The sequence below is a fragment of the Netta rufina genome, assembly GCF_964035555.1.
Source record: "Netta rufina genome assembly, chromosome: 4".
Classification (NCBI taxonomy): domain Eukaryota; kingdom Metazoa; phylum Chordata; class Aves; order Anseriformes; family Anatidae; genus Netta; species Netta rufina.
In genome coordinates, this window is record NC_140127.1 from 19,822,026 (window position 1) to 19,847,883 (window position 25,858).

Here is a 25,858-nt window from a genome sequence, read left to right on the forward strand (position 1 = left end):
GCAAAAGCTTTTCTTGCCTGCAGTGCTATACAGGTCAGCAGGAGTCAACTAAACAAATGCTGTCCATATATAGCATCCCCTGTACAGAAGGGAGATATGAACAGAATTTGTCACGATGTTCTGCACACACAGCTAGTTTTCAGAAGTGCAGGTCCAGTGCCATGAGAAAAGGGCAGGCTGCCATCTGCTCTTCATACCCTCACTATCAGAAAGAAATTGGGGTATGCTGAGATTTTGCACAAAGCTGAGAGATGAAAAAATGTCTGTGCAGCCTCTGCAATCAAAAGAATATTGTTTGCTTTCTGTGGCTTTTAGGAGGCTGCAAAAAACAAACAAACCTGATAATGTGACAGGTGTTAGCATATTATATCTAGAGAAATAAGTGTAAATAACTTTCCAAACAAACACAACTTTCAGCTGTCCTACTCACAGTAGGTTATCTTGGTAAATGTAGGATAGTTCTCCAGACATATGTGTGGATTTAAGGATATCCTTATAACAATACCAATTCTAGCCAAATTTGCTCAAGCCTTAAGTATAAAAGACTAAATGGGAGATGATGTTCCCTGACAAGTATTTTTACTGAAGAAAAAGTAATGCACACAATGCCAACTCACTTGGATAAATTTTTTGAACCAGTCACCAGGCCCCTTGTTAAGCAACATGGTTTTCACAGTTCTGAAATTAATATTAAAGTAAAAAAGTGCTGCTGCAAAGTAATTTCTAAAATGTAGAGATATTTTGGAACCCATAGAGTCTGATATGTTGCTTGCATTTATAAAGACATACAGTCACAGCCCTCACAAGTTGTCTGGCTAGCCTTGGGACTGTGTAAACATTAAAATTTCTGAAGTTATTTGAAAGGTATTTCTGAAACTATTTTAAATAAAGAGATTGTTAATTTTTCACAAAAAGAGACAAAATAAAGCTGTCTTAGCTGTCTTCCTAACATTGGAGGAAGTTATTAGCCATGCACAGCAAAACTTCAGCTGGATAAAAGATTGTGAGGGAGGAGTGGCCACAGACTTCTTTTAACATGAGTTGTTAAAGAAAGTCAATGCCAATCATGATGGGTTTAAATTAATTTGTACAGCTAGTTAAAAAAAAAAAAAAAAAAGAAGGAAACACTACTAGCAAATTTTTTTATGGGCCTTAAGTTACACCAATGAAGTAGAAGCTCCTTACATCTGTGGTATTTAGACATGCTGTTGTTGGGGGAGAAAAAGTGAGAGATATGTTCTTTTAGATTTTTGAAAGTATTCTGTTTGTTTCTTCAATTGCTTTATATACTAGTATATTATGTAGTATATATAGTATATTATGTAGTATATATAGTATATATACTATATATATATATGTAATATATATACTATGTATATTATGTAGTATATAGTATATATACTATATACTATATAGTACATATATATATATATATACACTATATACTGTATATAGTATATATACTATACTTTATACATTTTTATGTATACTCAGCTGTGCCTGTACTTGCAAATGAGAATGAGAAGGTTCTCTTCCAGTGAAGAAAAAGAAGTATTTTAGATGTAGCTTTTGATCACTGTAGTTCTGAAGAGTGTGTCAGGCCTAAACCAGGTAATCTTGCAGTAAAGGGAAGCTCATCCTTGAAGGTCATTATTTCCCTGTCATTGCAGAAGCCAGTCCACTTAAATTTTTTTTTTAAAGCTGAGAATTACACAGATAATACAGATCTGCACCATATGTTAATGTGCCTTTGTTTCAGTATTGTAAAAGAAGATTGAACTGATCTTGCTAGTAGGGTAGCAACAGTTCTAGCAAATTATCCAACCTCCGGAGGACTATTTTGGCAGCAGTCTTAATTGGAGCTGTCATCTCAGTGCTGTCATTGTATAGCTGTGTTTTAGCAGTTGTTTCTTTTCCAGTCCACCATAATCAGTTCTCTGGCTATCAGAGTGCACAATGGGATCAGTCAGGAACTTGCAGTACCGAGCACTCTTTGATGTAGCCCTTATTACAGTCTAGATGCTGAACCAGGGAGGCCTTTGTCAGACCCAGTAGGTGGGACATCACTTTCTGAAGCTTCAGTCTCAGATTTGTCTTCCAGCTGGATGCTACATCCAAGGTAACTTAATTCCACATTGTAATCTCCATGCTCTTGAGATTTATTTATTTATTTATTTATTTATTTGAGATGAATTAGTGGCATATGGTGTTATTGCACTGCAGAAGCATCCCCAGTGATTAATGTAACATGAAGCTTAAAAAACTGCTATTTTACTGAAGAAATACATGGTATTTTCCCCCATTTTCACTGTTTCTACCGGATATAGTTCAGGGTTTAAATCTACACATTTACTTTTGGTCTCTGTTGTACTGTGTAAGAAACCATTGCAGCACAGTAGAAAAATATAATATCTACTGACTCATTATTACACATAGAAAAAAAAAAATCTACTTAGATCTGTTGGAAAATTGTTTGCAGTCTTATTTTAAGGCTTATTTTAATTGCTGTTACAAAGTAAACACAGGCTACATCTCTTAAATCAAGTACATTTAAAAAGTGAATGTTTTATTTCTGATAGCTCTGTTAGTTATATCTACCAAGTCTTATGCTTTCATTTGGAATCATATATAAATTGATTTTCTAGACTTATGAGAGCATATTTAGTATTTACAGTTTTCAAAAGCATAATGCTCTGCCAGCCTGTCTTGTTCTCACAGCTAGCAGGACTCTGTAAATAAGAATTTAAAAATAAAAAAGGGAAGGGATGGACAAACAAGAAGAGACAGGCTATCTTTAAAATGCCACGGTTTACAAAAACTTTCATTCACTCATTTGTAGTCATGGAACTGTTTCCACTTCTTTTGAGTTTGTATTTCTGGAAAAATATATTCACCTATGTAAAAATAATTAAGTAATCCTATGTTAAATTTACATGCAAAGGCCCAACCTTATTTAGTGAGCTCAGTGTAAGATTACTGCTGATGAAGAAGAAGGGGTCTGCACTGTAGTTACATGATTTCCAGGACTTTTCACCAAACTAAGCAGTTTTCCAGGATATGTTTCTCATCCTGAATATATATTTATATACATCTAACATTGTCTACACTAGTATTCATGACAACTTCATTGACTTACTTTTATGAAAATGCAGGGCCTCTGAATCACCCAGTGTGTGCTGTAGTCATATATTGCAATGTAGTTAACATTGATTCTGCAGTGTTGAGTGTTTTGTGACAACAGTACACCCCAGTTTAGCATGGAATTTCCAATTGCAAGAAAAGGTCTGGATGACTAGTTACAAAACACTGATGTAGATACTGGGCAGTTCGTATGGTGAATCTGTATCTACATGCCCACAAAAGATTAATCTCTAATCTGCCTGTGAAGTCTTGTCATCTCACATTAATACATAAACAAGGCAGTAAGGTTGGGAAGGTGTTAGAAAATCATAGGTCAGCTGTGATTGCAGGCGGCAGGCATCTATTTATCTACGCACCCATCCCATCTATTTATTGAGAACAAACTGTGTTTAAAATGGTGGATGCAGGTCAGAAACTGTAATGATCAAAATCAGAAGGCTCTATTTGCAATGTAATTGTGATCAATTCAACTTTCTTTGACTCAGGTTTCTTATTTTTCATCACTGATGTCTAGTTATTTAGGCATCTATTTCAATGCAGTTACTGTATAATAACTATGTGAACCAAGTATAATAATACACTTGTTATTGTTTGTTATTAATAATTATTAATATAGTAATACACTATTATGCTAATTATAAGTATGTGCAATACATATAATGTTGAAACAGGTACCTAAAACTTTTCCCAAAATCCTTATGAATACAAACTCCACAAAATTACTCACCCAGAAAGAAACCAAATGCTTTTACCACACACACACACACACACACCACTAAAGAAAAGTAATTTGAATTCATGAGAAATGTATATTCTTGATAACTTTTCACAAACAACTACTCACCCAAGGATTAATTAAGAAAAATCATGCTGAATAAAAACCAAATGTGTGAAAGTGACAATCTGTTCCTGGACAAACCTTGAGCAGAAAAAAGAAATAAGCAAGTTAGCTAATTATAGTATTCATTATGAATTATTCATTCAGATGAAAATATTGTATCTTTTTTTTAAAGGATTTTTTATTTCCAGTAGATATTAAGTTCCTCTATGGCTGATTTAAATAGTATGATTATAATATCTCTAGTTTTGGAAGAACCCTCAATCCCAATTACAACCAGGGCTAGTTACTGTTAGGTAGATAATAATCATTTTACTTCATTGTCTTGGATGCATTCCCTTTTATTGCTGTGTTTTTATAAGCTGAAAAGATGCTAAGACAGTTTTCATTTTTCAGTTAAAAGAATCACTGCATATTGGTGATAGAAAAGGAATTAAAGGAGGACATCTTATACTTTCTGCAGTAAGCAGTCACATATTAGGGACCCTAACCCTGCAAGACTAGATGTCTAGATCACACTTATATTAGTGTTTTAATTCAAATTATGAGTAAATATTTTAGGCTAATGACACTTCTTCAAATATATGAATTTATCAATTTTCTTTTATTTCAGTGCTTATCATTATGTTCTCTGTTCTTCTCCGTAGCTCATTCAGACCCTCGGAAGTTATTAATTTCTGCATGTGTTTGTAACCAGCAACATTTCTGTTCAGCTATAGTTCCACTGTTGTTTACTTATGAATTTTTGACTAATTGTATTGGCTATATATTTTACCTTTTTACCCTGCAAGGTAAGATCATAATTTTGCAAGGCAAAAAGGCATTTGCCTTTTGCAAGGCTAGATCATAATCTTGCCTTGTCTTGCCTTTCTTGGCAGATATTCCCACCTTGTGTTAAAATTTATGTTAAATTTCCATCTAGCTGCCCTCTGGCTCTCTTCCTTGTATCTTCCTGTGGTACTGTAATGGAATCTTTGTTCCTTTTATTATGGTGATTGTAGTACTTTATTCTTGCCTGTGCCTCTGTTTGGAAGATTTGCCCACTACAGTTTTCATTTTACAGACTGCTTTTGAGCCAGCTAAGAAGCATCTGTTCAATTTTGCAATCATTTTGATACACAAATTCTAAGAATAACCTGAATGATATTGATACCGAACGTCATGCCAAGTATAAACAAGATTTAATAGGGGATTGTTCACATGACATATATTTGTTCAAGCCTCTAGAAATACAGATAAGTAGAACAATCTTGGCTTAATATGCAAAGAACATGCACAGTATCTTCGAGTCTCAGATTATCTGGAGGTAATATGTCCAGAAGGCAGAAAAAATTGTGTATACAATGTTGGAAAAGGTTTCAGAAGCAAGATGGAGTATGGACAGAACAAAACAAGGTATAATACTAAGTTAACTAAACTTTTATTTACAGTTCCCTTTTTAAAATTCTGATCTTTGAGAGCCTGTTCTGAGCTATATGGGATTTCAGCAGAATCTGCTATAATGACAGGTCTTTAAGAAAACCATTTTGACAGATATTTTTATTCTTTGTTTACTACTACTGAACAGAAAAATAGCTGCAGGTTGAATAGAATGTGTAGAGGCTGGAGACAGATACAAAACCGCTTATTATAATTGTCCAAATTCCAAAGAAAATTCTTTTGATGAACTTGTTTTGATACTGAATGATCAGAACTGTATTTTTACCATTTTTACTACAAACTACTGAACTCAAATGTAATGCTAAAATGATTGTAGAAGCTGTCAAGTTTAACTGTTTTTATGGCATATGTAACAGGTAGCAGTCCTCATAGGATTGTTCGTAGAATCATGCAATATCTTGAGTTGAAAGGGATCCACAAAGGGATCCACAAAGTTCTGCACCCTCTGGGTGCAGAACCTTTCCCTAACCCCCTGCCTGACCCTCCCCTGTCCCAGCTCCATGCCATTCTCTCGGGTCCTGTCGCTGTCCCTAGAGAGCAGAGCTCAGCGCCTGCCCCTCTGCTCCCCTCATGAGGGAGCTGCAGGCTGCCATGAGGCCTCCCCTCAGCCTGCTCTGCTCGGGGCTGGACAAACCCAGGGACCTCAGCCCGTCCTCATACATCTTGCTCCCTAGATAATACAATATCTTCATAGCACTCTTTTGGACACTTTCTCATAGCTTTATGTCCTTCTTATATTGTGGTGCACACCATCCTCGAGGTGAGGCCGCACTTGCCCAGAGCAGAGTAGGACAATCCCTTCCCTCACCTGGCTGGCAGTGCTGGGCCTGATGCACCCCACGTTATGGATGGCCCTCCTGGCTCCCAGGGCACACTGCTGGCTCGTGTTTAACTTGCCCCTCATCTCCCAGTCTGTATGTACAGCCAGGGTTGCCTCTTTCCAGCTACAGAATCCAACACTTGATCTTGTTAAATTTCATATACTTGGTTATTGGAGAGCCCAGCTTTCCAACTCGTCAGTGTATATATATATATACACATATATATTTATTTATTTAATGAGAAATGGCAAATTGGGTGTCATATGTGGTAATATTATGTAAATTATCTGAATACATAAGACAAAACATAATTCTTGGCTGAAAGCAAGTCTGATACAAGTGTATCAATGGATTATAATGAAACCATTATGATACATCACAAATTTTATAAAGATTGGCTACAAAATTCCACATCACCATTGATTCTGAATAGTTGTACTTTGTCTAGGTTTACTATTTTTCTCCTAATCAATATAAAAATTCTACAGGTCATCTCAATAGCTCACAGTTATGACAACTTATACAAATTAGGAAGTGTAATAAATGAGATAGCTGGTACTGTCATTACTCATACGAAAAGGGAAAGGGTATGTCTTTTTCTTTTTACCCTAGATGACTGGGAGTGTTTTCTAGCATTGAGGAGTTATATTTATTACAGATATCTTTCCTCTGAATGTTTTTGCTTATATCTCATTACAAAAGTTTAGCAGCCTAAGATCAATCAAGCTGAAATCCAGTGAACAGGGTACTGTGGTATCTTAGTATTAGTGTGCAGTATTGCTTTTTGTGGATTAGATTACCTCCTAAGAGTACAGTGGCAAATGTCACTTTTACACAAAACTCAGAAAACTACAGTGAAGACTATAGTGCTTTTGCAGGAAGGAATATCTTGTCTCTGGAAAAACTCATTTCCAGAGTGTTTCCAACTTCTTCACTGAGGTACTTTTTATTTTTCCCTTTTATTTCTGAAATAAAAAAAAAAAAAAATTACTGAATCCATCCAGGAAATGTTTATAATTCTACTTCAAAGTTATTAATGTATTACAGTTGCACTTAATACATCAAACCCTTATACTTTTTTTTTTTTTTTTTTAAGTGCAAGTGTAAGTAAAGCATGCTTGCTGAGTTATTCATAGTTCTTGGACATGGTGTATAGACATATAACAGTGTATGAATAGATATGAACACATTTCTGTCCTGAAGAGCTTACAATCTGAACAGAGAAGACAGGGTAACAGAATAAAATAATACTTATCTCATGTTTATAATTACCAAACTGATGCATAGAGAATTGCTACAAGAAATTGCCAGTAGGAAGCCTGAGGAAAAACTTGATCTCCTGGGTACCATTGTGCTTTACTAACTTCCTTTCAGCTGTTAAATTTATTCATTCTGTTGGCCAACACAGCCACAAAACTACTATTTCAAAATAGTCAGTAAAGTCTGGTAATCTGAATGGATATGTAAATTCATCACTGTTACTGGATTATTTAGCCTGAAAGACAATCCTTGATTAGAAATTATTTCATTATAAATGTCACTGATGGATTTTTATTGCTTTAAATGAACGGACAAAAATGCTATTTTTATCTCTGAATAGTACCCACAGAACCTACATTTGTGTGACCAGGACAGCACTTCTCCATAGTAGCTGAGAAGTGTTTTAACAGAAACATCAGTGTGATAATCTTACATACTATAAAGTTGATTATGTACATGAGCAAAACACCCACCAAATTCACTGAACTGTGGTGTATTCACTTCCTACAGGACTGTGCTTGTATTGATGGATTAGAACTGAACGCTTTTCCTTATTAAATTTCAGCAAATCTTTGATTTGATACAGCTTGTTTTGAAAAGCAGTGCTTTTGGCACTGAGGAAAAAAAAAAAAATAGGTCACAGCTCATCTACATTCCAAAATGCAGTTAACTGCTATTTTAATGCCTGTAGCAACAACTTAGGAAATGAAACATTAAAAGGACAGTGAGTTTAACATTATGTAATTATGAGAAGGCAGGCACAAACAATTAGGTTGAAAATATATTTAATTCTAGGAGTAGTTAAAATTATTTCTTCAGGATCTGGATGCTCACAGCCAGATTGTGATACTGTCAGAACCAAAGCAACTGTAAGAACACGCAGTTTATTCTCTGCTCTCTCTACAGGACACCACTGTTTGTCAGAAACAGGTTTGGCATAGGTTAGGGTAGTAATGTCCTAACACACTATACAAAAGATTAATCTATCAGAAATTGTCTGTCAAATTATAAATTTTCCTTTCTCACTAGTGGTTTCACCTGCAGCTTTCCCAAACTTTGGCTTTGTGTTAGCTAGATTGACATTTGATCTTTGCCTATGCTGAAACGATGAGTGCTTTGTTATAGAAAAATTCACTTGATCTCTCTAAATCCTATGAGGTAATTCAGCAACCTGAATTCATTTGATCACAATATATATTTGTTTTCCCATTTTACATTCCAGGAAGTGAAACAAACAAAATTGACTTGGCTCTAGAGGCATGTGCCTTTGACTATGTTGATCCAAGTCTGGTTCCCTCCACACTCTCTGCCCCCAGGATGTTCATTAGATGCTGAATGTCAAAATTATCTTCCAAAGTTTATGCTTGTAATTTTATGCATATTTCCTTGTGGGAAAAGACATCAAATCTTAGAGTGATAATTAATCTTTATTTTTTGAGGTGAACCTCTAGAACCTGACCAAATGAAAGTGACCTCATATTAAAAAGAAATTGATTTTAAATAAAGTGGACACCTATATCCATCTTTCCAGTTATTTAAGAAAATATTTCTTATTTATTTGAGACAGATAAAAATACTCAAAAATCATTCAACATCCCATTGTAAAATCAATGTTTTAATATAGAAAGTCAAGCCTCTAAGAAACTGTCATCAAAGTCATTTAAATTTCATATCTCAATTGTGATCTTACTTAAGGACCACACTTTTATCAAATCCTAACCACCTTTTGTTTATTGATGTGACAGCATATTTCCTGAGTTCAATGGACTTCACCAACTCAAAATAACTACTACTTGCCAGCAAAACTTCTTTTTTAAAAAGTAAAAATTTTGATTATAGTTTAAGCCAGTGGCATATCTTTGTATGATGTGATACTGTGAATGTGATGAAGGATTTCTTTTAGAAATTGTGTAGTCACATGCCCACCCAAAACAATGTAAATGCATTTTTTGATGTAGCATATTTCATTTTTTCCAGACTGTTTATTTGATACTTAATGGCAGCCTATTTGTTTTATTACCATGGTTACACTGGTGCCATTTGAGGAATTATTTACAGGCCAGCTATGTGCAGCTATGACATTTGGTGTTGACGTGTGCCAGACTAGTTTTAGTGCCAATTTTAACAATGCTTCGTGGCATTTAGAGAAAAGATTTTGGGAGCACAACTGAATCTCAGAAAGAACCATTGGGTACATGAGGATGCTTGCAGTGTAAGGAAATCCTTCTAAATAAGTGGAAAGAATCTGAGCATGTGGGTACATTGTGATATGCAGTGGGCATAGTGGAAAATTCATCCCATGTAGTGTTTTTTGTTTGTTTGTTTTTGTTTTGTTTTGAATGGAGAATTTTGAGTAAAAAATTCTCACTTCCCTGAGCATGCTGAACTCTGCCATCCTGAGCAGTCTTGCTGCTCACCCACCTCCCTTGTGCTCACTTCGGCAGCACATACATGTATACTAAAATTGGAACAGTACAGAGAAGATTAGCATGGCCCCTGTGCGAGGATGACACACAAATTCGTCAAGTATTCCATATTTTTGAGGGATGTCACAAGTCTCTGTGGCGCAATTGGTCAGCGCGTTCGGCTGTTAACCGAAAGGCTGGTGGTTCGAGCCCACCCAGGGACGTGGGTGCCCATGTTTTTCGGTTTTGGACCCCTCGCTACAGGAAGGACATTGAGGTGCAAGTCCAGAGAAGGGCAACAAAGTTGGTGAGGAGTCTGGAGAACAAATCTTAGGAGGAGCAGCTGAGGGAGCTGGGCTTGTTCAGCCTGGAGAAAAGGAGGCTCAGGGGTGACCTTATTGCTCTTTACAGATACCTTAAAGGAGGCTGCAGCGAGGTGGGGGTTGGCCTGTTCTCCCACGTGCCTGGTGACAGGACGAGGGGGAATGGGCTTAAGTTGTGCCAGGGGAGGTTTAGGTTGGATATTAGGAAACACTTCTTTACTGAAAGGGTTGTTAGGAATTGGAATGGGCTGCCCAGGGAAGTTGTTGAGTCACCATCCCTGGAGATCTTTAAAAGATGTTTAGATGTAGAGCTTAGTGATATGGTTTATTGGAGGACTGGTTAGTGTTAGGTCAGAGGTTAGACTCAGTGATCTTGGAGGTCTCTTCCAACCTAGACAATTCTGTGATTCTGTGAACTTCTGCTGCTTCCTGGTCACTGCAGCAAATACTTCCATCAGTTACTGCACATCTGAACAGTTTATTCTAGATTGCATGCGGCAGGTCCAGCAAAGCACCTACTAGGCTTTTGTGTCCAGCCTGTGTCTAGAATTGCCCCTAGAAATTTGCGGGATGCCTATACCTATTTGTGTAGTAACGTATACAAAATGTATTAGAGCAGTTACAGTCAGCAAGCAATTTCTTGTGCTGCCTGGTTCCTGGCTGCAGTTACCCCATGCTGTGTACCCTGAACACTAGGTTCATTGGCATTTCTTTCATCCTGTCTTGTGCTGCCCACAAACTCTAGCTTTACTAGTGATTTCTTCTAAAAACATGCAGGTAGCTTAAGGAAATATACTCAGCAAATATCTGCTACATCTTTTATCTGCTAATAGACAAATCTGAGAGTTTAGAGAAAATAATTATTAGTAACAATAATCCAAGGAATTATATTTTTTTTACTAAAAAATATATTAATCCTTTCTTGTTCTATTGGGTGATATTTTCACTTACAGGGAGAAACTTGTGGATGTGTAGAAATGGCATGTGCATATTTGATTTAGGTAGAGGGTTTAGGTAGACTTTTAATATATTAGTCTTGTATTATAAAGTTCTGAAATGTTGGTGATTTCTGGTTATCATCAACAAAATCAGATGATAAGGGCTTAGAAGTAGGTAATTTCCAGAATTAAGAACTTGCAATACTTCTAGAAATCAAAAAAGCCTAGTTGTTTTTTCATCCTCCTGAACTGAATGGAAAGAATTTTTGTTTTTGTTTTTGCAGGCTTTGAAAGAGAGTACGGGCTTTGTATGTGAACTCAACTGAGGACTAAAAAGCAGTTTCTATCACTCTGCTTTGGTAGATTTTTGTAGATCTTGATTTTTATTTGCTTTTAATGTTTTTGCTTTTAGAGAAATTATTAGTTAAGGTATTGTAGTGGAAAATCATGAGATGCTTTAATTGTCATTTCTAAATGTTATGATATGCCTAAGAACCTGGAGGGAGGCCAGAGACTGAGATTTCATTTAAGTAAATGCATATGCTGTTCCGAAAAGTACAATCTCAAACTAAAACCAGTTCACCGAGCCTTTGTTATATTTGCTTTTTTAAAGGGAATTTCAGGTGGCAGCTGCTCTGGAAAAAAGAATAAACCAGTGACTTGGTTAAACCAGTGACTTTGGTTAATAAATCAATTAGTTGCCTTCACCTCACTCCAGCAAAAAAGGAGACAATACCACAGTTTCTTGATAGGTGACTTTGATAATGTGTGATTATTTCATCCACTTGAAGCACTGGTACATTATGAACCACTTGAATCATAAGTGACACTTCATGTTTGTAGTTTCATTGCTGAAAAGTGACTAGACAATGTGTGCTCTGCCAAGCCTGCATATGTCACAAGGTGCCACGCATAATGCAATTATGTGGAGAACCGTGAAAATCTATACATTGTTACTTGATCTGTTTGAATTTGCAGAATAATGCTACCTTAGTACCTCAGGTCTTGAGCTTTTCTTTGAGCATCTCTAGGAGTGTTTTTGAAGACAAGTTGTACAAGACAGGGCCATAGGTAAATCAGAAGAGTGATATTTCCACTTTTGTGAAAGCAGCTGTAGGCAAAACCATGAGCTGTTTGAATTTATTCTTCTCATGGGATTTCCCTAAAAAGTGAACATCTTTTAGATGATATAAAAAAATAGAAGATAAAGATAAGATAAAAACATCTTAGCCCTTAACACATAGCCCTTAACATCTCCCCATGTGGGTCTTGTAAATGCTCAAGCAGTGTCTTCCATAGCCCATTAAACACATTTTTTGCCATTGACAGAAGATGGCAGCGGGCTTTGCACAGACCTAGCAGTGCAGGGTCTCGGCACTTAGCAGCGCTTACCTCCACCTGAGCTGGCTGCAGCTTGGTTTTGCAGCTGGTCAGGGGCAGTGCCTGCTGCTGCCTCACCTCATTCAGCCTGAGCCTTGGAATATGTGGGTTAAAGCATCTATCCCCTTTAAAAGGTGAGAATGGAGAAATCCCTCTCTGTACTAAAAGATTAGATGTGTTCTGGCAGTTTTGGACATAAGCATTTCCATCAACTTTAACTGGTGCTGGTTAGTTCTTCAAAAGTTATTGTTAACTGTTATTATTATTACTGTTATTATTGAAGTTATTATTAACTCTTATCTCTAAATTGATCTCTTAAAGGAACAACAAGTAGGTATCAGTGTTTAGGTTCATGTAAACCTAATCTGTTTGAAATTTACAAAAGCTTTATCTACTACTCATCTCTGAGTTCTGAATATAATTTTTCTAAAAATGTGAAAATAATATTTAAAATCTAGGGATAAAATCTGAGATATTTTTAGTTTGTTCTGAATAAAGTATGGTTGGCTATATTTGGAATTGTACTGCAGTTTCTATAACATCCAGACCATGAAACTAATTATATACATTGACTATGTCTAGATTATTTTTGGATCTACAACAAACAAGTGCTTAGATGGAGTTTGTATTGAGACCTTTTTCTGTCAAGTTTGGTATGAATTTGATCAGATATAAATCATCATACCACCACAGATTAGTGCTTTATATTGCTATGTATACAAATGCCTTGCTTCATAAAGAATGTAATGACGTCTGTTAATAGTAGTACGTTATTGTTATATTGGGGTGCCTGAAAGAGTTTAACTGGAATAAATGCTTTGGCTTGTTGCTGAGACTGTAGCTCTAGTACTGCATCCCATATTGTCCTTTGTGGCTGAATGGTCCAGTTGCACTGCTGTGTACGCAGGGCTTGTTCTCAGTATGGCTGGAGTGGTCTCACAGTGAGGGGCAGCTAAGCACCACCACGCTGCTCTCCTTCCCTAAGCACAATACAATGACAGACAGTGTCGGAGCTTCCAACACTACCAGTGAAGGAAAAAAAGGTTAAACTGTGTTGAAAGTAATAGTGCAGACAGTTGATTTGGAATTTGCCTGTAAAAGAATAGGACCTATACAAGGAGAAAAAGATACTTTCAACTCTTGCACAGGAGCACTGTGTAGGCTCTCTGAGAAAACCCCGAAAGCTATTGGTCTGAATGCCAAGGGGACTAGAGATTATTGTTGGTAATGCCATTAGAGTTTGCAAGCTTCTCCTTTGTGAGCTAAGGACTTAATATTGTTCTCAGATTTCTAGGCACGTTTCCAAAAACTTTTTAAATCTCAACTAATAAGAATTCACTGCTGAAGATTTTACAGATTACACTAGGGTGGCTTCAGATATAAAATATGTAAGAATGTATACTAAAAATGTGTAAAGCAAAATGAATCTTCTAGTACTAGTTATTAGTAAAAATATTTAAAATTTATTATATATGTACACTATAATTCTATATATTATGCATGCTATATATTGTAGTGTTATATATATATATATTATATATATTATGTGACTAGCTACAGTCTCAAAGTTTATTAGAATCATTAAAGCAACCAGCGACACCTTTTTACTCAGCAGGCATTCTCCCTCTGGGAGAATTTCTCTGTCTCTGGGTAAATGAACTCTGTGACAGACTGATTCACAGGATTTGAGGGGAAGTATCTTTCTCAGGCTATGAATATGATAAGAATATCACTGTAATTGTCATCATATGGGAATACCACAACCCCAGCAGTTAGATGTGCTTATCAATACTGTATAACTACTAAGAAAACTATGGAGAGATTCACAGGTTATGTTCTTTGTTTCTTTTTTTCTCCTATCATGTTCTCACACTATCTATAAATACTTTATAGGGAAGATAAAAAAAAAAAAAAAACAACATACATGCATGTATCTTCTGGTCTGCCAAGCTTGTGAGCCATTGTATGTATTAAATTAATGAATTGCTCTAGCAAAGAAATTTCAAAGTCACAAGAATTGATTGGCACTGTTTTTAAGCAGTCCATTATTAGGAATTTTTAAATTCAAAACTAGATCCAGCTTTTCCATATTCTGAAAAGATCAGTAGACTTGTATGTTTGTTTTGAAAACAAATCAGTGAGTGATTTGCTTTCATAGGATCAAAGTTTAGCGTGCATTTTTTGGCTGAAAACACAAATATTCTAGGCATATATGCATATATTCAATACAGGTTTTTTTCTTCATCTTGATGAGGTGAGACAGCTCTTCTATGAAGAGAACTGAGGATTCAATGCAGCACTTTGAAAGGTTGCTATGAGCAAACCAAAGAAAAACCTGTTCAGTGAGCAGTTTAAGGCTCTACATTCTTGTAATAATTTTGCATCCATGTATCACAGCAACAGTTCAGAGGAAAAATAGTCCAACTTTTCAAGAGCATAACTGTAATGGGAAAAGTTTACTTTTTCTTGCCACGCTTACTGCATCTTTGCCCAATTCATTTTTCCATACTCTTAGATCACTAGGTGTACAATGGTGTTATTATTGATTATTAATTATTTTTAATATTATAACAAGAATCATAATGACACTAAGCTATTCAGATGCTAAAAGAGACTATGGAAGTACCTTAAGTATACGTGGCATAAAAGTTTCCTGTAGGATTCTTCTGTTAACGTGAAGCTGGTTCCACTACTGTGTCATCTGCTCAAGCATTTTGGTTTTTGAATCAATGTATTTTTCTTTCACATGGTGGTATGTATGTATGTATGTTAATTATCATTTATTGGTATACACACTGAAATGGGACTGCTTGGTTCCAAACTGTCATCATAACATCTTTTTTTTTTTTTTTTGGCTCATAAACGAAGCCTTCAAAATCAATTTACCTCAAGAACTCATCAGTGATTAGGGCATCGTGTTGCTGTGGTAGTGAGCATTTAAAATATCACTGTGTGGGTGGTGGGTTGGCATGTGACTTTTTACAACCCAAGCCCTTCTGATTAAAGAAAACGTGAAGTAAAAGTAAATCAGAAGTAATTTTCTCTTTATACATATTTAGTATATATAGATATAAATGAAATCTGAACTTGTAAACTATATTAACCTGCTCTCATTAAATTTTGCTTATGTAATTTGATGATTAATCTACAGTTGATTTAAGAATTGTTTGCTGAGCAGAACAAAGTCAAGATATTAGATGATGCAGCAAAACCAAGCAGTTGTATTCTTATTTTTATATCTTGATTGCGTAGACTTCCAGTACTGCCAGGCGCAAAGCTCTTAACAGGTTGTAAAGATTTTATATGGCTCTTGGAAAGCACATTTGTGTTTGTATGTATATCACTGTGTCTGTCTGTGCTTGTATAAAAGTATTTCAGGTGCAGAGTTTCTCTATGTCCTCCTTCTCCACTCCACATGGAACAATCTGTTGCTATGACCACTTTTGCAGTGAGTCAATGTCTATTTAAATCTAGGAGGTTAGCAACATGCAGTCAATCACTGGATTTCATTGGCTGAACATTCCCAAGAGTTTTATAATTAGTTAAGTATTCCTCTCTACTTAAAATGCCACATAATTTTTCCAGCCATACATTGTGAATTTAGAGCATTCTCTCTCTCTCTCTATTTATTTATTTATTTTTTTTTAAGAATAAGTTCCTCCTTAAATGTCAGAGATGTTGTTAAATAAAGAGCAGATATGAATATATAAACACGTGGAATGTAGGTACAGAATTGGATTTTTAAGACACACACACTACCAACAAAACAAAGTGCAGATCAGCTACAAAAACTTTATCCCATGCTTAGAGAAATGAGCTTAGAAAATGCATGATGCAATTGAAACAACCAAGCTTGCTTCCACGCAGCTCTGCCAATTAGCATTTAAGAACATTTGAGATTGTTTAACTGACTCTCTAGTGATGTACCAAAGGAAACTTAGTGCTGGCAAGAGGCATAGGCAAATAATGTTCTTGCATAGGCCAATATACCTTTTATCTCAATCATTATGGATCTCTTTTATCAACCTGCTCTACACTTAAATGCTCACCTTGTGAAGATGAAGGAAAGAATGTCTGCTAACATTTTATTAGACTCAACTGGAGGAAATGAGGTCCTTAGAAACCTCCTTTCTGAATTCAGATGTGGAATGAGGTACCATCAAATAGACTGGGTGTATATTCTGCATTTATCTCTGTTATTCCATCTCACTACTTCCCCTCTCTGTGTTTCTGTTTCTCCTTTTTTTGCTCCTTTTTTCTCCCTCTTCTCACAGTTCTCTTTAAATATTGTAGTCAACACTGCCAACTATTAAAATATTCTTGACATTATTTCCACATAATGGGCGATGACCAACTTTGACACTTCCCAGCTACAAACCTGACTCTATATTGAGGTAGTCAGTTATATTTAGTGGGTGATATTGGTGGTAGGGGTACGGTTGGACCAGATGATCTTGAAGGCCTTTTCCAACCTTAATGATTCTATGATTCTATGATATTTGATGGTGATAATCCTTCCTCAAGTCTTGATATCAGCAAGGGGAGTGAAAACTGTGCAAGTAACATCATCTTTCTTTCACAGCTGTTCAAGTTACTCGTAGTCTGCAGACTTTATGGAAAATCCTCGAGGTTGAATAAGTACAAAAAATTAATCAGACTTAACCTTTGAATTTCTAGGATCTTACTTATCATTTTGCATTTTTTGTTTGGAAACAAACAAATCATGGGATTGTAGGATCATAGGATGGTTTGGGTTGGAAGGGACCCTAAAGATTTTCTAATTCCCCTGGCATGGTTGAATATTCCAACCTCCCCATGGACAGGGAGGTTGGAATATTCAAAATAATATATTCAAAATAAATATTAAAATATTTACTGTTGATACACTGTATCTTATAAATCTTTAGTTATTTCTACCTCAAAATGCTCAGAAATCATGAAATAACTATTCAAAATTAAGGAAACCAGCAGCAATGTCATGAATTATTGACAAAATTGTAAACTCTGAGTTTTCTTTCACTTTTTTGGTTTTATGGTGCTTAGAAATACTTTAGATCACGTTTTCCATCCTTTTTCCTGAAAATGGAATAATTTTCCACCTTTTTGGCTGATTCATCAGGCTAAATATATTTTTAACTTGAACACATTTTACCATATTTAACATTTTCAGAAACAAAGCAACAAGCAATACAAAACACAAAGTATTTTAAGACCTTCATAAAATAATGAAATTTTACAGTACTGTATTACACATTATTTTCCCAGGGCTCAGTACTATATGATAGGAAAGGAGAAGAGCATGGATTCTGTATGACAATAAGAGAGAGCTGTTAATAAATATTTGTATAAGCCATCACAAGTCAGAAGACTACTGAGGATTTCCTAAGGTCACTCAGAAACCCCTTTGAGTATCCACTTTAAATGTTTATAATGTTCTCACAGAAGACTTAAAATAATAATTATGGAGGCTGTTAGTAGCTTCAAGGATCTGTGTTTTTGTTGCACTTTAAAATGACAGCCATCTGGAAAACTGTTATTGGCACCTACCCTAATGTCAGTAATAAGTAAAAATCTTTGGATATATCTGGGAAGGGTGTGGGGGATTCACTTTCCTATCTTTAGGCAAAAGATGGGTTTATATATAAATACTTTATCTAATCTTAAACTTAGTAAAACTTCAGATATTAAAGATTTCAAACTTGCAATTTTTTTTTCAATTGAAAATATTGAAATATAAAAAATAAGTAATATTCATTGTAAAAATCTTCCATTTCATACAAGAACATATCTTCCACGTCCCTGGCTGTATATGAAAGACTAAATTCTTTGCAAGAAAAAAAAAAAAAAAAAGTGTCTTAAGAAGACACGGACAATATCTCTTCAGCATGTTATACTTCCATGCTATTCAGTATAAATTTCTGTACTATTTACATGTATAGTCAGCAAGTTAAGTAAATCTCTGTCACATTTGCCTATTATTTTTCCTTGTTTACAAATAAGAGTGATTGCAAGACAGAAATATTCTTTGACATTTAATGGAGAAAAAACTGTGTCCTACCGAGTTAAGGATCGAGACCCTCAGCATGGTGCTAAAGAAAGTTAAATATTTGACAATGTAGTTATTGAGCACCTAGAGATGGAAATACAGAGATAAGTTCATTTGCCTTTTCTTAGTAGAACTAGCGTGAATTCTTTCAACAAGGTGTGTACTTTCTTGCAGGGCTGTCAATGCAGAAACCTCTTTGTAAGACAAAGGCCTACGATTTTTCTCTGAAAAATGAAACAGCTGTCATTCTTTCCTTTCAGGACATATTCAAAGGACAGAAAAAGCTGTAGAAAAACTTGTACCATGCTAGAGCAGGTGTAGTTTGAGCTCCTTTCATTGTGTTAAATATCACACTCCAGGAGACTGCTGTTAACTACTAAACTACAGAGACATATACCAGCTTTTCTTCAGACCCAGGTGGCTTTTCTTCACAATTACTTGGCTTCAACAGGATGCTTCCAAATGGCATCGTGGTTGTCATAGTTCAGAGAGAAGGCAAGAGATTTGAATTCACATCACCCCAGAGAAAGGTGAAAACTGAAACCTCTGGTGCTGTGAGCTGTAGTCACTGCAATGCCAGTAGTTTAAAATAAATCCTTTCTCTTCCATGCAAGCTGTATGCTGCCCCGTCTCTATTGGTTCTTCCTTTGGAAGAGAAGCATTGCCCTATTTAATGTGCAAATGTGGATTTGGTTTAGGTACCATGCAGGCAAACAGCTGCCCTACAGAGACTGGCCTGAAATATTAGGGTCATTCTCACAAATGGTCTGTTAAATGCCAATGGAAACTAAGGCATTATTTGAGTTTATAGACCTTAAGGATTAGTGGGGAATTAAGCAGGGAATAAAGAATCACAGTTCAAAATTTAGACATCTCTCCAAGTGCCAAATTGTCTTTGATTCTAAAATACATACACAATCTGCAAATATGTTTTAAGTCATATGATATACTTTAGTCACATTTCTGTGCTAAAAGTAAGGCATTTTAGTAAATGCAGAATACATGCAGAATATTACAACATGTCACAGTACCTTAAAGAAGCTGTCAGTCTTTTCTTCCATAGGCTTAACTTTTATTGAAGGTACATCTGCCACCTTGTCTATAAACCAGCCAGGACCACTGCTCTACCTTCTCTTCACCTCTTGTCCAGTAACGCTGTAAGACCATTAAAGTTTACAAACCCATTTTCTATGTTTGTACCCTTCACTTGCAAGCTGCAGGAATATGTTCTTGTGGTCATCTTTTTCTTTTTCAAACTTTCCCCGTCATCCTTTTTCTTCAGAAAGATGCAATCTAGTTGCATGTTTATTTTTCTTCAAATAAGTGAGATGACAGATTAATATGTAAGCCCGTATGAGTAGCGCTAATGGGACAGATCATTTTCTTATCTGTGTATTTTGAGTACAGTAGAAAATGGCCACACATTTCTTCGGACCTATCCATAAAAGTATCACAAATAGGATATAAAAGAGAAGAATATGTAATGTTCTAATGACAGATGTGATCTGTTTTATTTGCACATAAACCTTCTGGCAATAGTCTAATTTTGGTGTGGTGTTCTCCTTCATTCCTTTAGTACAGTTGTCATAACCTATGGTCAAAATGAAAGGCCCAAAGATCTAGCTGATTATTCTCCTCACAGTGTGGCTTCTAATCAGTTAATGAGTCTATAACATATGTTGCCAGCTGTGCCAGCAGTGTGTGTGTGTTTGTGCGTGTGTGCATGCTATCAGGGATACATCCTCAGCCTTGCTGCTGGCTGGACCTGGGGACATGGAGGCACAACAGCCTCATCGCTGAAGCTGGGACAAGAGGGGTCCAACTGGGTCCTGAAGTCCACCATACGCGGCATCCTCTGACAATATAAATCACAGCAACACAAGAGGAATCAGGAAAAAAAAAAAAAAGAAAAAAAAAAAGAAAAGCTTCATTAGTGTTAGTTTTATTATTTATTAATATTTATTATTTATTTATTATTTATTATTAATGTTACATTAATGCTAGTTTTTTCTATTCTCAGAAGAAGAAACTGAGCAGAGTGCACTGCTCAGTTGCAGAGAACACTCCACATTTCTCAGTGTTTCAGGGGAGCCAAAATGTTCACAAGCTACAGACTGCAGATATTTTAGCAAAGATCTACAAGTAGTGCATCTTCTCCTGGCCATGCTTATGTCCTTCATATGCTAAAAGCCCTATGAAGCTGTCTTAAATGAACAGCTGAGAATTCACCTTGTGCATGGTTTTACTACCTGTGTTGTAACCTGGAAATATCACAGAATTATAGTATGGTATGGGTTGGAAGAGATCTTAAGGATCACCTAATTCCAACCCCCCAGACATAGACAAGGACACCTCCCACTAGATTGGAGTCTCACAGCCCCATCCAGCCTGGCCTTAAATAATTCTAGGGACGGGGTATCCTCAGTTTCTCTGCGCAACCTGTGCCAGTGCCTCACCATCCTCAGAGTAAAGAATTTCTTCCTTAATATAAGGCTACCCCTTTTTAGTATAAGGCCCCCTTGTCCTCTCACTACACTTACAAAGAGTCCCTCCACAGCTTTCCTGTAGGCCCCTTTTAGGTACTGGGAGGCTGCTATAAGGTGTCCCCAGAGCCTTCTCTTTTCCAGGCTGAACAACCCCAACTCCCTCAGCCTGTCTTCATAGGAGAGGTGCTCCAGCCCCCTGGTCATCTTTGTGGCCCTCCTCAGGACTCGTTTCATTCCCTCCAGTGTGTAAACCGCACCACACAGCTTGGTGTCATCGGCAAACTTGCTGAGGGTACACTCAATTTCACTCTCCATGTCACTGACAAAGCTGTTAAACAGTGCCAGTCCCAATACTGACCCCTGAGAAATACTAAATGCATGAGTCAGACTCATGCCAGTCAGAAAATATGCATGAGTCAGACTGCATTATTTAAAGTAGAAATTGGCAGGATAGTTTCCCATAATTATATTTTGGGGATCTGCAATAACTACAGCCACAAAAAAGATAATTCTATCCTTTAAGTCTCTCCCCTGGAAGAAGACATAACAGCTTGCATATACATAATTTTCCTCCCAAAAGAAATAATTAGTGTATGGTTACTTGTGAATCGATTTTTGTTTGGCTTAGGGTCCTTCCACTGTGGGCAAGGCTTGGACACAATATATTTAATTTGATTTGGTTTCATTCTTGGTATTATCTCCTAGCTTGTTGTTGTTACATCTGACTTCCTCAGCTTCCATGTTGTCAAGCACTAGAAAATCTAGAAGCAGCAACCTAGAGTTGTTGAAAACTTCTGTAATATGTGGAGATTAGTATGATCGCATGACATTACAGAATAATATGGATTGTTTGAAAAAAAAAAAAAAGTATGGTATTGTATATTATATATATTATATATTATTATGTATATATGGTAGTATAATGGTAATGGAAAAAACAACAACAACAAAACATGAAAACAAGCCAAAGTACCTAACTTATAACTGATAGCCACTAGAGCATGCGGAGACTGTATCTTGAAATGATTCCAAAACAGAAAACATTATTTTGTGTACACAAAAGAGCTGATACTCAGATTGCTTGGAAAGTAAAACTAGTTCATTGTGTCTGGAACCAGCTGGATGTGAACTGAAATACTTCCATTTACTGAACTGAGTATATTTTTTTGTTTCAAAACATAATAAACAGTGCCACCTTCTCATGGCAAAGTGTCTCTTGAAAATTATGGCTTGAAACATTTTTTCTTATGATCTTTTTGGGATTACTTTTTTATAAATTACAGTGAATCATTTTTTCTTGATAAGGCAGCACGGTGAGTCTTGAACAGTATACTTTAGCCAAGGAGTGAAGACATTTCCAAAGAATAGAATACCAAATTCCTACGTGACAACTCTCAGGCCATTGTAAGAAAGTGTAGTTTTGATTTGACTGGAAGTGAAAGATTATATTTGCATATATTTATTTACTGTCATGATTTCTAAAGTACCTAGTCATGCAAATGTTCTCAGATTTTATTTTAGGATCTATTTAGCCCTAAATGAGGTGCTAGTAAAATGCTTTCCCACAGGATGGAAATTTCAGTATTTGTTAAATTTTAGTAGGAAGTTTTGTAAGGTTACAATTGGTTAAAAATAATATGTTTAATCATATCCTGGAAGGCATACATGTCAAAGTAAGTAAAAAGAAATGTGAAGGAGAAGGGTCAACAATTAGTGGTGGCACTACCATCTAGTGGGAATCTTTGATGCTGCCTAAGTCTGCAGTGGTGCTCTGGAGTACAAAAGAGAGGTGCCCACTGGTAGATGAATGACTTCAAGAGAGCTGTAGAGAAGTAAAGACTGGAATATTCACATCTATTTCTCCTTTAAAATATAAGTTATTTTGCAGCATCTTTTATTATATTTAACAGTTTATATTAACATAATTTATTTTCTTCTGTCCAAAACATTTTCAATATATAAATGGACATCTTCTTGTGTTTAAATATGTCATTTAACTTCCCCTTCTGCCCTCTATATTTATTCAGACTCAAAATGTTGAAGTCAATAGATAGTTAAGGTTCAGGGTTTTTTTGTTTTGTTTTGTTCTGTTTTGTTTTGTTTTTTGGACTCCATTGGTTTTTAAATGTTTCATAACAAAAGAAATAAACTGTATGTGACTCATGATCATATAGGCTAAGTCTTATTTAATGTCCTTTATAAACATCCCAAACAGTATCTCCTCTGATGGGCTTTAGTCAGATGATGTCAGATGATGTCTGATGACAGAACCGATGTCAGTTCTGTCAGCTTCATTTTCAGTGCTCAGGTCACCAGAGCTCCTCTGCCTGCCTTGTTCCCGTGATCCTTGCTGAGCACCTGGATTAGCTGTGATGAGATTTTTGTCACGTAATCTAACATATTTAAAATTAGATATTATAAATATAGTTAAAACATGCAATTTAAATTATAAAGTATATAAAAAAGTAATGTTTATATAATAGCCATAGTCACTGCTATTTTGATTAGTTGTATTTATTTTCATTTTATTTCAACTAGCTTTTGCCAACTTCATCTTAATGATATATTATATCCTAAAGACTTTAAAGTGGAAATTGAAATTATGCAGAATTAAACATTTCAAGAGCTCTGAATCAAAATAGATTTATATTCTTTTTTCTCCTTATTTCTTATTTTATTTAATTTCTAATTTCATTTCTTATTTTTATTTTATTTTTATTTTTCCAGTTCAAAACATGAACTAGAATCATAATGGTTTAGTAGCTTTAAGAGTTTTTTTTATTATTTAAGCTTTGCAAAGGCTAAGAAATATATTAGCAACTAAAAAAAAATCAGTCTTATTTTAGAACATGTACATGAGAGTTAGAATGACAACTTGCAAATTTCAGCTTCATTAGAAAAAAAATAAAAGTTGCTTTGCAAATTATGAACATCAGGAATATTGCAAAACTTTTACACAAAAAATTGAAATGGAATCTGATAAAGAAGTATATTTTGTGACAGAGTTGTAAGGAAACTCTGCTGAATTTCTCATAAATCTTTAAAGTAAGAAAACCATAATATTATTTTCATGGATTTAGTAGAGTTCCTTTTCTTTACAGACACAAGTCTCCTAAGATTACAGTTTGTGTTTTTCTACATGACTTGTGACATTGCCTTATATTCCTTCAATATCACATTGCTTCCAAGGACTGTGAGTATTTGTCATATGGGAAATATGGCACAAAGTCAAATTTTATTTAGGCTTTGGCTTTGGCTCTCATTTTACTATCAGAAGCTTGAAAAGCACTTTTGAACTGATGATGCAGCTATGCTGTTTCTCCTTAGATCTCCCAGACCTATCCCGCGCTACATACACTGTCAATTTGTGCAACATGTTGAGCTTTTTTACTTCCTACTATCAGATCAATTAACTAAGGTTAATACTGTACTAGAGTCATAGAACACATTTGGTTAAAGTGGCATAGTATTCCATCACTTAATATATTTGTATGTTTTTTCAGCCATCAAGTAAATCATAACTCAGCCATCAAATAATTCATAATTAAAGTAATTCATAATTCACCCATCAAATAATTCATACTTTCTATTCATAAATAAATCCTTCTTTTTTTCAAGCATTTTCTGCAAATTGCAGTTAAATGCACAATGTGTATAAATGTAAAATAATGAATTGATCATAACCTACTTGTTATCTCTCACGCATTTCTCGTTCTCTGATTTCTAATTTATCATTCAACGTTGTTATGTTTCTGCTCCCTTATTAATGAATGAAGGGCAAAAAAATAGTTTTAGAAAAGATGTGATTAAGAGTGCTCTGACAAGTTTCCAGTTATGCTATAAATGGACATCTTAGTAATTGGACTCCATCTTTGTAGGTCCCTTCTGACTACCCTCCCCTCCCCTCCCCTCCCCTCTCCTCTCCTCTCCCTGCCCCGCCCCACCTCAGATGCCATTTTGTTGGTCCCTTCTGACTGAACTTTCATCTCCTCGCCTCAGACACAATTTTGTGGGTTCCTTCTGACTGAACCCTCCTCTCCTTTCCCCTCCCCTCCCCACCTCTCCTATCCTCGCCTTGCCTGGCCTCTCCTCGCTTTGCCCGGCCTCGTCTTGCCCCGCCTTGCCTCGCCTCGCCTGTCTTCTCCTCAGACACCATTTTGTGGGTTCCTTCTGACTGGGTCCTGCACCTGGGGCGCAATAACCCCAAGCAGAGCTACAGGCTGGGAGATGAGTGGTTGGAAAGCTGCCTGGCGGAGAAGGACCTGGGAATAATGGTTGATGGTTGAATATGAGCCAGCAGTGTGCTCAGGTGGCCAAGAAGGCCAACAACATCCTGGCTTGCATAAGAAGCAGTGTGGCCAGCAGGGCTAGGGAAGTGATTTTCTCCCTGTACTCGGCTCTGGTGAGGCTGCACCTCAAGTACTGTGTTCAGTTTTGGGCCCCTCGCTACAAGAAGGACATTGAGGTGCTTGAGCGGGTGCAGAGAAGGGCGACAAAGCTGGTGAGGGGCCTGGAGAACAAGTCCTACGAGGAGCGGCTGAGGGAGCTGGGCTTGTTCAGCCTGGAGAAGAGGAGGCTCAGGGGCGACCTTATCGCTCTTTTTAGGTACCTCAAGGGAGGCTGTAGCGAGGTGGGGGTTGGCCTGTTCTCCCACGTGCCTGGTGACAGGACGAGGGGGAATGGGCTTAAGTTGAGCCAGGGGAGTTTTAGGTTAGATGTTAGGAAGAACTTCTTTACTGAAAGGGTTGTGAGGCACTGGAACAGGCTGCCCAGGGAAGTG